Genomic DNA, 11,635 nt, shown 5'->3' on the forward strand with positions numbered 1-11,635 from the left:
CTTCGTTTCCTGCCGTAACTTCTGGCAAGCTTCCTCTAACTTGGGAATTGCCTTGGGCTCTGGTATGACATAAATTTCAACCCTTTTTAGTAAGTCTCATATTATCAAATGACCAGGTTTTCCTATCTGTATAGGTATCTTTAGACCAATACAACGGTTTGGTTGGGGAATGGTATAAGCCATATCTTGATATTCATATTTCTGTTCAATTGTGGTGACACAACAGGTCCCATTGTTCCTTGATGCTACCCAGGTCCGGTGTATCCCCTTGGGTGAACCTCGAGGGTGCAATTGGTAATTTACGCAAATCCGCACTCGGATGTGTCTCCCTCGGTGGGGGGGTGTGTGCACACCCATGTCCTTCCCTTGTGGTGGCACCCATCCACTACCACCCCCCTTTAGGTTTCATTCTTCTGTTTATTATCTTCATCCCTTTCCCAAAGCGCCTTGGTAGGGACATCATGATATTTAACCCACTTTCCCTTTGTACTTCTCCTATATTAATCACATCGTATCGGGGTTGTCCCCCTTCTGGGAATTGTGGGATGGCCAGTACAAAGCCAATCATCTTAGTCCATGGGGTCAGACAATCGCCTGCCCGGTATACTTGTCCCATTTTACATTCCTTACATAGGCTTTTATTTGTGTCAATCCAAGGTTCCAGATCCTTATTAGTAATCCAATCAGGGATCTGTCCATTATTTATTTGCCTCATGTTATGCTGAGCATTCGACAATAGCCATGAGCCCTACGTGGCACATATTAGTTCCTTATTGTTTTGGCGAGAAGCATTATTAAGTCTATCAATAATTGTATTGATTGTTTCTGCATGGGGGGCTACTATCTCTTCCACCCCCAACAATTGCATTATTGTTTGGTTTCCCTGCCAGTGTCAATTGCTGGCTATTTCCAGTAGCTTGTTTTAGTAACTTCTCTATTTTTGCTTGTAATTCTTCTACTCCTTCGTTTACTCCTTCTATGTCCAAGCTATTAACTGTTGCTAACCCGGCCGCATACCCTGCTCCGGTCGTTTCCAATACTCCCGTTTCTTACATCTTTGTAAGATAGATTTTTTTTTTCCTGTGGATCCTCTAATTGTTTTACCCACAGGGAGTTCCAGGTTTGTTTTGTATCTCAAAAGTACTCATATTAATGGCAAGCTTAGTAACTCTATGTGCTACACTAAAATACACCTCATCCTGTGTTCTCCTTATTACTAATCCCCCTCGATAATGGCAATACTTATATTTATCCCTAGAATCAAGGCGAGGACGCTCCATCTCATTCCGGACGTCCAATGTTCCTGTAATTACAAAAAGGGGGCTGGTCGTCACCAGCCAGTTAGAATTATTCTGCTCTTATCTGTTTTATCAGTTCAAAATGCTGTACATCTGGTTCATTTCTTGTTCTGTGGCTCTGTCCCCAGACATACCTGAAGATGCAAACTATGGCATATAATATTATCATCATACACAGCCTATTATCATCATACACAGCCCTATCATTGATATATGTAGTAACTCCCCTTCCCATTCTTTATATCTTCTAGTATACTCCTCACTCTGTCAAAAAGGGCACCATCTCTGGTTTACTCATTGTCTTTCTTATATATTTTTAACTGAGTCCAGTGTTTCCACCTTCCTTTACCCGTTCCAGACCCATCTACATGAGCACATGTGTCATTATTCATTAATACTTCATAAGGTCCTGACCATCTGGGTGCTAGCCCTGGTTTGGCTGGTATTATTTCTGCTATCACTTTGCTATCTATTGCTAAGACCTCCTTCTGGTCGTCCCGTGTATCCTGTTCTCGATCCCGTATAATCTGTTGGTCTTTGGCCTCATGTCTCTAACTATCTGTCCAGATTTATCTTTGGGTAACAGGACAGCTTCCCAAGCAGTCTCCCTGCCGTTTGAGACGGTGCTGCAATTAGTTTATAAGATTACTTCCATTTATCAAATCCTAATTTTCCTTCTATCACTGTGGGGAAATATTAACTCAACATTAAGAAATTTACATTTATTAATGTCCAATATCTTTAAATTCTATTCAGTAATACTGAAGTTGTTGCTTGGTGAACTCAAACAGCTGTCAGTGGAAAGGGTTAACTCCTTCGCAGGCTTTTGAAGGTGGAGCTAAACATTATTGCGTCACTTCACGCAACCCAAAAAAACATCCCTGCCTGAAAGACAGTTGTGGTTTCACACTTTGATTCAACATGAACATTTGGGCTTCATTGGTCAGATTCCCTCTCTCAGTTGATCGTTTAGCTGCCCATCCTCTTGTGTGCTTTAATTTATTATTACAGGCTCTTTGGGTAGGAGAGAGGTTCCTACTAATTCTTTGATTATATTCTTGTCTCTTATGGGTCTTCTCCTGGTGTCATATATCCCTGCCTACTCCCGCTATCATGTAATCAGACACCACCCCAAAGGCATTCCGACTATCTATATAGGTTTACACATTTTCCTTTGGCTACCCCCCTTTGATCAAATCCTGTATAGGCTGGGCCATTTCTACTTTGTTTCCCGGGCCTGCCTGTTTGTTTGAGTTATAATCTGGGGGCCAGTACACTTCATTCGCTTTAGGGTCGACTAAAGCTCCTACTTCTCGCAGTATATCTATCCCTAGGATTGTTCCTTCCGTGTTCTCGCATACCCACAACTGTGTAGGTATTATTATACATCCAATTTCTAGTAAGACTGTTTCGCTCTTATAAGCCCTGATTCTTCGTCCACCGATTCCTGCTATACTAACTGAAAGTTTCGTTCGGGGTAAGGGTAAGTCTGTCAATGAGATTGTGGCTCCTGTGTCTATTAACATTTTGCACTGTCGGCCCCCTACCAATGCATCAACAAACATCCTCGGATCCCCCTCCCCTCTCTGGCGCGGTCCCTTCCTGCTACCATCCCTAGCAGCTTGCGAGCAATCAAAGCACGCAGCCAGTCCTAATGCCCCTCCCATCTGTTTTTGGGCATTTGTCTCTTCCCTTGTGTCACTATGTATCCTAGGTCGACTACTTCATCCTTCCCTACCTATACCTTTCTAAGGTTTAACTCTAGTCCCGCCTTCTATAAGGCTTCCAGTACCATAGTCAATTAAATATTGTAAAGGGACCTGCCGCTATCAGATATTCTTGCGGAGTGGAGTTATCTTATTCAATTCGGACTACACTAATTTACATCAACCAGAATTTCACTGTGGCCACAATGCAAGTCTGGTTTTAATAGGTTAATTTACCTCATAACTTCAAGGTTAGATCTAAGACTGAAACTTAATCTTTCATTAAACAAACTTTTTGTTGCTCTTCTCAGTTTTTACACTCCAGCTTAACTTAAATTGTAATAGGTTTTTTTCATTCTGAGGGCACAATCTTATTTGCACATTCTTAAACTTCCAAAATCCCCGACAAGACAAAGGGGTTAAATGCTTTTACTTTAACACAGAGAAGTGGGTGGAGCTACAACACACAGCAGACAGTTCTTTTTCTTAACGGACAGATTTTCAGACAAAGGAATATTGAATCCTCTTAAACATTCCTAATCAGGAAAACATCCACACTCACACATTTTTATACAAACTGTAATTTCAGCATATGTCTAAGGTTCCTTTCACTCAGCAAATCTCGTGTTTTACTTGTCTTGGTACAGATGCTAATAACTTCCATGTTGGTAAAGCTTTAAGTTTATCTTTTCCTTCCTTTTTAAATCTGACTCAACAGCTTTCCCTAGTTTCCAAATCCCTGTTTGTTTGTTTTTTTTTGCTGGGGTTTCAAATTGGTTCGCCTGCAAATTAGATCTTTTTCCTTCTTTATCTCTCCCTTCTGTTTCAATTCCTTACATTATCTGTTGCCTCTTTATCTTTAGCTCCTCCCCACCAAGCCTTTGGCTCTCTGCAATGTTTCTTTTTATTTTCCAGGAGTCGGGTTATAGAATCCAGGTCCCTTGAGGATTCTTCTTCCACCCTCTTAGTCATAACTAACTGCTACGTTTAATGCTTAATTCACGGTATTGGTGAATTAGGTTTGTACGCTACGTTGTTCACCCCTATAGCGTCACCTTAGTTAGTTTCTTGCTTTCTGTTAGTCACTTCGTTTCGTTAGACACACACCAACCCTTTAGTTCCGAGGTTTCGGTACTGTGGGGTCTGTAGCTCCCGGCGTCCTACTTGATCCTGGCCGTCACGTGGGACTACTGTCCTCTTAATTCAGGCTCAGGCTAGGTGCTGGGGACAGACCTCACCCTTGTCCGTTCTAACCTCTTTATGACCGTAAGGTTTTGTCTCATTCACTCACCACGGTGCACCCATTCATTCAATTGTTGAGATGTCGCCGTCTCACGGATAAAGAGGATTTCCCGCCTCCCGGGGTAGGGGTCTTTCCGCCCCTGTCGGTTTGCCGCCACACGGCTAAATGAGGATTTCCCGCCTCCCGGGGTAGGGGTCTTTCCGCCCCTGTCGGTTTGCCGCCACATGGCTAAATGAGGATTTCCCGCCTCCCGGGGTAGGGGTCTTTCCGCCCCTGTCGGTTTGCCGCCACACGGCTAAATGAGGATTTCCCGCCTCCCGGGGTAGGGGTCTTTCCGCCCCTGTCGGTTTGCCGCTATACGGCTTAGGGAACACCTTATCCCTATCTTTTTAACCGCCTTCAATTAAGGGTGTCTTTCTCCTTATAGTTCTTTTATACGTCGATTCTGACTCAATGTCTCGCCAGCGATTAACCCCTAATTTTACAGGTGGTAATTAAAACATACTCACCCGTCTTAGGTTAACGCTGTCCGAGAGTCTGGTTCAGAACGCGCATCCCATCCTCGTCGCCAATTGATGTAAGCCCCCAAAGTGTGGACTAAGTGATATACAAAGTCGACTACACTGGCTTGTTGTAAGAAAGACAGACCCAATAATTGAAGTAAAAACGGTTTATTCAGGCCTGGGGAGCTATGGCTCTTGCGTCCCAACACAAGGCTCCAACTCCACCGAATCTCTTGAGGTTTACACAGTTATACACATATTCCGAGACCTCCTACTCCAGAGGTCCAATCGATTTAAAAGTCTATACATTAATCACTAACTAGGTGTGCCTAACTTCTACAAGGTAACCAATAACATAAGTTTCACTTTTCACTGTATGGGCCTGTGGCCCCTCTGATTTCTTGGAAATGAGTCATCAGGTCATGTGATTTCTGAGAAACGAGACCCTCTCTCTCTTGACCACTACTAAGTTTCGTTTTTCCAGAAAAGGGTTATGTCATTGTCTCTTTTGTAAGTTTCATCTCTCTAAACTGGTATGGTCGTTTCTGCAATTAAACATACGAGTAATTAGTACATTTCATCTTTAAACATTTTGCTGCGCAATTGCGTTCTACTAAGCGTGCCCTGTTACGCTCATTTTTAAATCTTACTTCACTATGAAACAACCAGCAGGAAGCGCACTCCTGCTCCTCTCGGCACATCAAAAAAAAATTACATTTCTTTGGTCATTTTTTTGAACGGTCTCCAGCGGTCCCTTTAAGGCCTGCTAGTTAGGCCACCAATGCCTGGCACAAATGGACAGACCAATCGGGATCTTATGAGGGGCACAGGGCCCTGATTGGCATATTTAAGCAGACTCCCTTCTCTTTCAGACAGGTGTGCTGCTCGCTCATTTACGGCCTACCTGAAAATTGCACCAGACAGACCCTGGGTGTTAATGAGATGGCCGAGGTGCTTTCCAAATTTTCAAATGCTGGTTGCCTGTTTTTGCAGGTAACAGACCGCGGGCCGTTAAAAATCACTCCCACTCGCTCCTAACGGAGATCCTTTGTCACTGTTGTACCAAATAAAGCCCAAAAATGTTTCGGAAAGAATATTGATTTCTTATCTTAATGAAATATGAAGTTAAATAAGTGTAAAATATTTTATCACAGAAGCAAAATACTGCGGATGCTGGAAATCTGAAATAAAAACAGAAAATGCTGGAAATACTCAGCAGGTCAGGCAGCATCTGTAGAGAGAGAAACAGAGTTAACGTTTCAGGTCGATGACCCTTCGTCAGAACTGGAAAAAGTTAGAGATGTAAAAGAATTTTAAGCAAGTGTAGGAGCAGGGAAAGGGGGGAGGGGAGGAAAGAACAAAAGGGAAGGTGGAGGGCAGGAGAGATTAAATGACAAAAAGGGATGATGGTGCAAGGCAAAAGGAGATGGTAATGGGACAAGTAAAGAAACAAAAGATGAGTCGAGATGAGGTATAAATGGGAATGGCAGAATCATCAACAGCTGCCACGTGAAAACAAAATAGGGGCAGAGGTTATGGTCTGAAATTGTTGAACTCGATGTTGAGTCCAGAAGGCTGTAAAGTGCCTAATCGAAAGATGAGGTGTCTTTCAGGTGTCATGGATCGTAAGCTTCAACAACTCTTGGACACCAACACCCCTCCGGAACCTCTTCCCATTCACTTTCCTCTGACCCCATCCTTTCTTCCAATCACACCCCCTGCCGTGTTTTCACTATCCCCTCTGACCTTCCCCTCTCTGACCCTGAACGATCAGTCCTCAGCAAAGGCCTGAACTTCATCCCCTTATGCCCCCACCTCACTGAATTTCGAGCTCGGCACGATGCTGAGCTCTGTTTCCGTCGCCGTCGTCTCCGTGCCCACTTCTTTGGCCAGGAGTCTTCCCCCCGCACAGCTTAGCCTTTCTCCCATTCCGAGGGGGTGCCAACTGGATGCAAACCACCTAGCGCCCGGGTGCGGTGCCACTAGCGCCTCCCACGAAATTCAGCGGGAGGTTAGCGGCAGCGGTAGCCGGAAGCGTCCTGTTCGCGTCCCAGCCGCAAACTTGGCTCGCGCCACCCGACCTACCGCCGGACACTATGTCCGACAGGGTCAGGGTACCGTGTTTTCAGCCAGGGCGGCGTGAATTAAAGGGCAGGTGCCAGGCAGGAATTTTTTTTTGGCCGCCTGCCAGCACCTGCCCCCTCTGGCCTCCTCCTGCGGGGTGCCAGCCGCGATTGATCAGCCTGGCATTCCTCTTGAGTGCCGGGCTCTTTTGCTGGCACCCCACTTCCCGGTGGTCCAGCAGGGCCCCGGCGTGTGCTATGCTAGGCCCCTCCCCTTTAATCAGGGAGGGAGGCCTGCAGCACCGTGGCGCTACGTGCCGATGCATGTGGCGCTGCTGCGCGTAGCGCCGCGATATTCAATGGGAGCACCCCAAGAGGGAGGGGGAGCGCTTTCAGTAGCGCCCCGCCTCCTGCTTGGGGCGCTACCATTTAATTTCTGGCACGGGGGTGCTAACTTTTTCGGGGTGCTAAAAGTAGTGCCTCGGCAAGGTTATCACCCCAAAGGGGGCGCGAGCCAATTTTTCCCCAAGGAGTTATATGATTAATTTATATCATACATTTTTAAATTATGAATTAGTGCTTGTACAATCAAACCAAAAGACATTAAATATGAGACGTGAAAAGATGCATGCTCACAGAATTCTTTGCAATAATTTAATTTCACAGAGATGCAGAATCTCATCCATGCTTGTCAGAAAATGTATTCATGTCAGCACAACATATCCTCAAGACAATATCAGCTGGGATCAATTCCAAATCCAATTTTCACATGGATTATCCAAATCCGTTTGTATTCATTCACCCTGGAGGTTTTATACATTTGTATCTGTTACTTTTTTAACTAGGTTTTGATTATCAGCCAATCTAACCTATTATTTCTGTATTGGACAATTACAACTCAGGAAACAAATAATTTGAAAACACATTCAAAATATGCCCTAGAAATAGAAAAACAGCTTGATACTGACCTTTCCTTGTATTCAAGGAGACAAGAATTATTTTTATGAGTGTAACTAATTTTTATGTCAAACAATAGCATTCATTTCTTGAGATCCATTTGGAATTTCTCCTCTGCTATTCCCAACAATAAATTACATCTATGATTCTATCATCACAGATGAGAATCGGCATGATCATGACAGGAAAGCTCGGTTTGCCAAGGATCGAGGGAAAATATTGTGAGCTAACAAAGCAAAGCAACTCCCTCCATGGTAAATAACATGGATAGATTTAACTATTTAATCTCCAATTCATTATTACTTCTCTTCTGTTTTCCTATTATATCTGATCCTTTATGACATGTGTCCATCTTTCCCGCAACTCCAAGTTTGATCCCCTCTATTTCAGGTTTCCACCCTGCCACAGTACTGAAATGGCCCTTATCAAAGTCACAAATGACATTCTATGTGACTGTGGTAAACCATCCCTCCTCATCCTTCTTGACCTCTCTGCAGCTGTTGACATGGTTGACTACACCATCCTCCTCAAACGCCTCCTCCGTCGTCCAGCTGCCCTTGCCTGGTTCCATTCTTATCTATCCAGTCATAGCCAAAGAATCATCTGCACTGGCTTCTCTTCCCATTCCCGTACCGTTACCTCTGGAGTCCCCTAAGGATCTATCCTTGGGCCCCCTCCTTTTCTCAACTACATGCTGTCCCTCATCCAAAAGCATAAAGTTAGGTTCCGCATGTATGCTGACGCACCCAGCTCTACCTCACCATCACCTCTCTTGAACCCTCCACTGCCTCTTATTTTCACACTGTTTGTCCGACATCCAGTATTGGATGAGCAGAAATTTCCTCCAACCAAATCTTCTCTTCTTCTTCTTCTTAGGCAGTCCCTCGGAACCGAGGGTGACATCTTCCACATTAAAAATGAGTTCTCAGGTGACTGATGAGTCCAATGTGGGACCTACAGTCTCTGTCACAGGTGGGGCAGACGGTGGTTGAAGGGGCGGGTGGGTGGGGTGCTTTGGTTGATGTGTGCTCCTTCTACTGTTTGCGCTTGGCTTCCGCTTGCTCCCGGCGAAGAGACTTGAGGAGTTCAGCGCCTTCCCGGATGCTTCTCCTCCACTTTGTACGGTCTTGGGCCAGGGATTCCCAGGTGTCGGTGGGGATGTTGCACTTTTTCAAGGACGCTTTGAGGGTGTCCTTGAAGCGCTTCCTCTGCCCACCTGGGGCTCTCTTGCCGCGTCGGAGCTCCGAGTAGAGCGCTTGTTTTGGGAGTCTCGTATCGAGCATGCGGACGATGTGACCCGTCCATCGGAGCTGATCGAGCGTGGTCAAAGCTTCGATGCTGGGGATGTTGGCTTGAGCGAGAACACTGACGTTGGTGCGCCTATCCTGCCAATGGATTTGCAGGATCTTGCGGAAGCAGCGTTGGTGGTACCTCTCCAGTGCTTTGAGGTGCCTGCTGTACATGGTCCATGTCTCTGAGGTATACAGGATGGTGGGTATTACTACTGCTCTGTAGACCATGAGCTTGGTGCCAGGTTTGAGGTCCTGGTCTTCAAACTCTCTCTTCCTCAGTCCAACCAAATATTGGGAAGACCGAAGCCATTGTCTTTGGTCCCCACCACAAACTCCGTTCCTTAGTTACCAATTCCATCCCTCTCCCTAGCATCTGTCTGAGGCTGAACCACATTGTTCGCAACCTTGTTGTCATATTTGACCCAGATATGAGCTCCCGACCACATATCCAATCAATCACCAAGACAGCCAACTCCCACCTCTTTAACATCACCCATCCCTGCCCCTGCCTCAGCTCGCCTGCTGCTGAAACCCTCATCCATGCCATTGTTACCTCTAGACTCGACTATTTCAATGTTCTCCTGGCTGGTCTCCCACCTTGCACCCTCCACAAACTAAAGCTCATGCAAAATTTTGGTGCCCGTGTCTTAACTCGCACCAAGTACTGTTCACTCATCACCCCTGTGCTCGATGACCTACATGGGTTTCCGGTCCGGCAACACCTTGGGCTGGATTTTCCGGGGGGTCAGTGGGCACGATCAGTGGCGGGTCGGGTGGGAAAGTGTTTTTGTCCCCAGTGGGTCAGAACCCCACTGTGAACCCACCGCCATGCACCTTTCCCCGATGTCTGGTCTGTCAGTGCTGAGCGGACCCGAGAAGCAGCGACGGGTTCACAGCAGGGGACCCAGTTCATTAGTGGCTTGTTTAGAGCCACTTAGGAATGAATTTGAGCTCACCTTCTGCATTTGACAGCTTACCCATGGGGTCCACGCTGCTCGTGGACCACGTCTGCCAAGTTGAGGCAGGAGTTCAGTGGCCATTGAATCAACAGTTGAGTTGACAGCTTCAAATGTACAGTAAAAGCTCCCACCTTACAGAGATATCTTCTCTCAGCCACAAACTCTTCCTCTCCACTACAGATTCAGAATGCTGCAAGTCTCCACCCAGTCTGACCTCATTACCTCTCTCAGCATTGACAGATTGCTTCTGTCATCTCTACTTCACCTGCCATCTATTCCATCAGCATGGGTGCCCTTTATACTCTCTCACCGTGGTCCTCAGAATCCTGCCATGATCAGCCCCAACACCAGCAGCACCAGGCACACCAGCAGCACCAACAACATCACCAACCTTCTCGGCAATCACCTGATGCTGCACAGGACACAGGGCATCAGCACCCGACCACACTGCTGCCCAGGACGCCAGGGATGGCCTCACCATGGCCAGATTTACTTCACTTGACGCTGCCACATGATGCGCCAGGTTGGTACCACCCCACACCAACACCATAAATATCCCTACAATGCCCAAGCCATTCCTTTCACACTCATCAGCATTGCGGGGGTACCGTTATGTCTCACCATTCACTGCAACTCACTAAGCCACTTCCAAAGGTGCACACAAATCTGTCCAAGAATGCAAAGTGTTGAAAATAAAGATTTCAATATTTGACACCACATTAACAGAAACTTTACATGAACATTGCATATAACACCCACGCGCCTACCCTTGTGTGTTGCTAGTTGGTATGATTGCACTAGGATGAGGGTGAGTGTGAGGGGTGGCTAGCGAGATGGGGAAGTGATAATGTAGATAGAGAGGGATGGGTGGAGGTGCAAGGTAAGTTGGTGTGAGTAAGGATGTTCAGGAGTAGGGAAGGGAATGCAGAGTGATGGGGATGTGATGAGAGGCACAGCAGGATGAGTTTGAGTGTGGCTTTGTACTAACGTTTTGTGATCTACTGAGATCATTGAAAGGTTTGGGGCACTGAACCCAGGTCCTCCTGTCCACATCCCTGCTTGTGCACTCCCCTGCAATGAGCAACCAGGCTGTCTTGATCTCCTGAGCAGGTCTCTTCTGCCCGTGGGAAGGGAAGAGAACCTCCCTGCATGCTGTGACTCCCTCCATAAGCATGTGGAGGGAATCATGGGAGAGCCTGGTGCAGCCCTGCACCTCTGTGCAGTGATTGTCAGTGTTTGCAGCACCTCAATGCAGAACACTGGCAGCACAAATGTCAAATTAAAGTTGGCCATGGTCCCTTTAAGGAAACCAGCCGATGATGTGTCATCAAATGATGTCACCAGACCCGCTTCCTCTAATTGGCTGGCAAACACGCTGAGCCCAGTCCAGGGAAATTCATTTCAGAGGTCGGGAGGGAGACAGCAGTGGGGTTGGGACCCGCCACCGACATCGCCCGCCATGGACCCGCAGAGGTCAGCAAAATCGCGGCCCTTGATTTTGAAATTCACATCCTTGTTTTCAAATCCCTCCATGGCCTCGCCCCTCCCTATCTCTGTAACCTCCTCCTGCCCTACAACCCTCCAAGATCTCTGTGCTCCTCTCATTCTGACCTC

Source organism: Somniosus microcephalus, chromosome 16, assembly GCF_052327205.1.
Source record: "Somniosus microcephalus isolate GS21.2 chromosome 16, FLI_Smic_1.0, whole genome shotgun sequence".
Classification (NCBI taxonomy): Eukaryota; Metazoa; Chordata; class Chondrichthyes; order Squaliformes; family Somniosidae; genus Somniosus; species Somniosus microcephalus.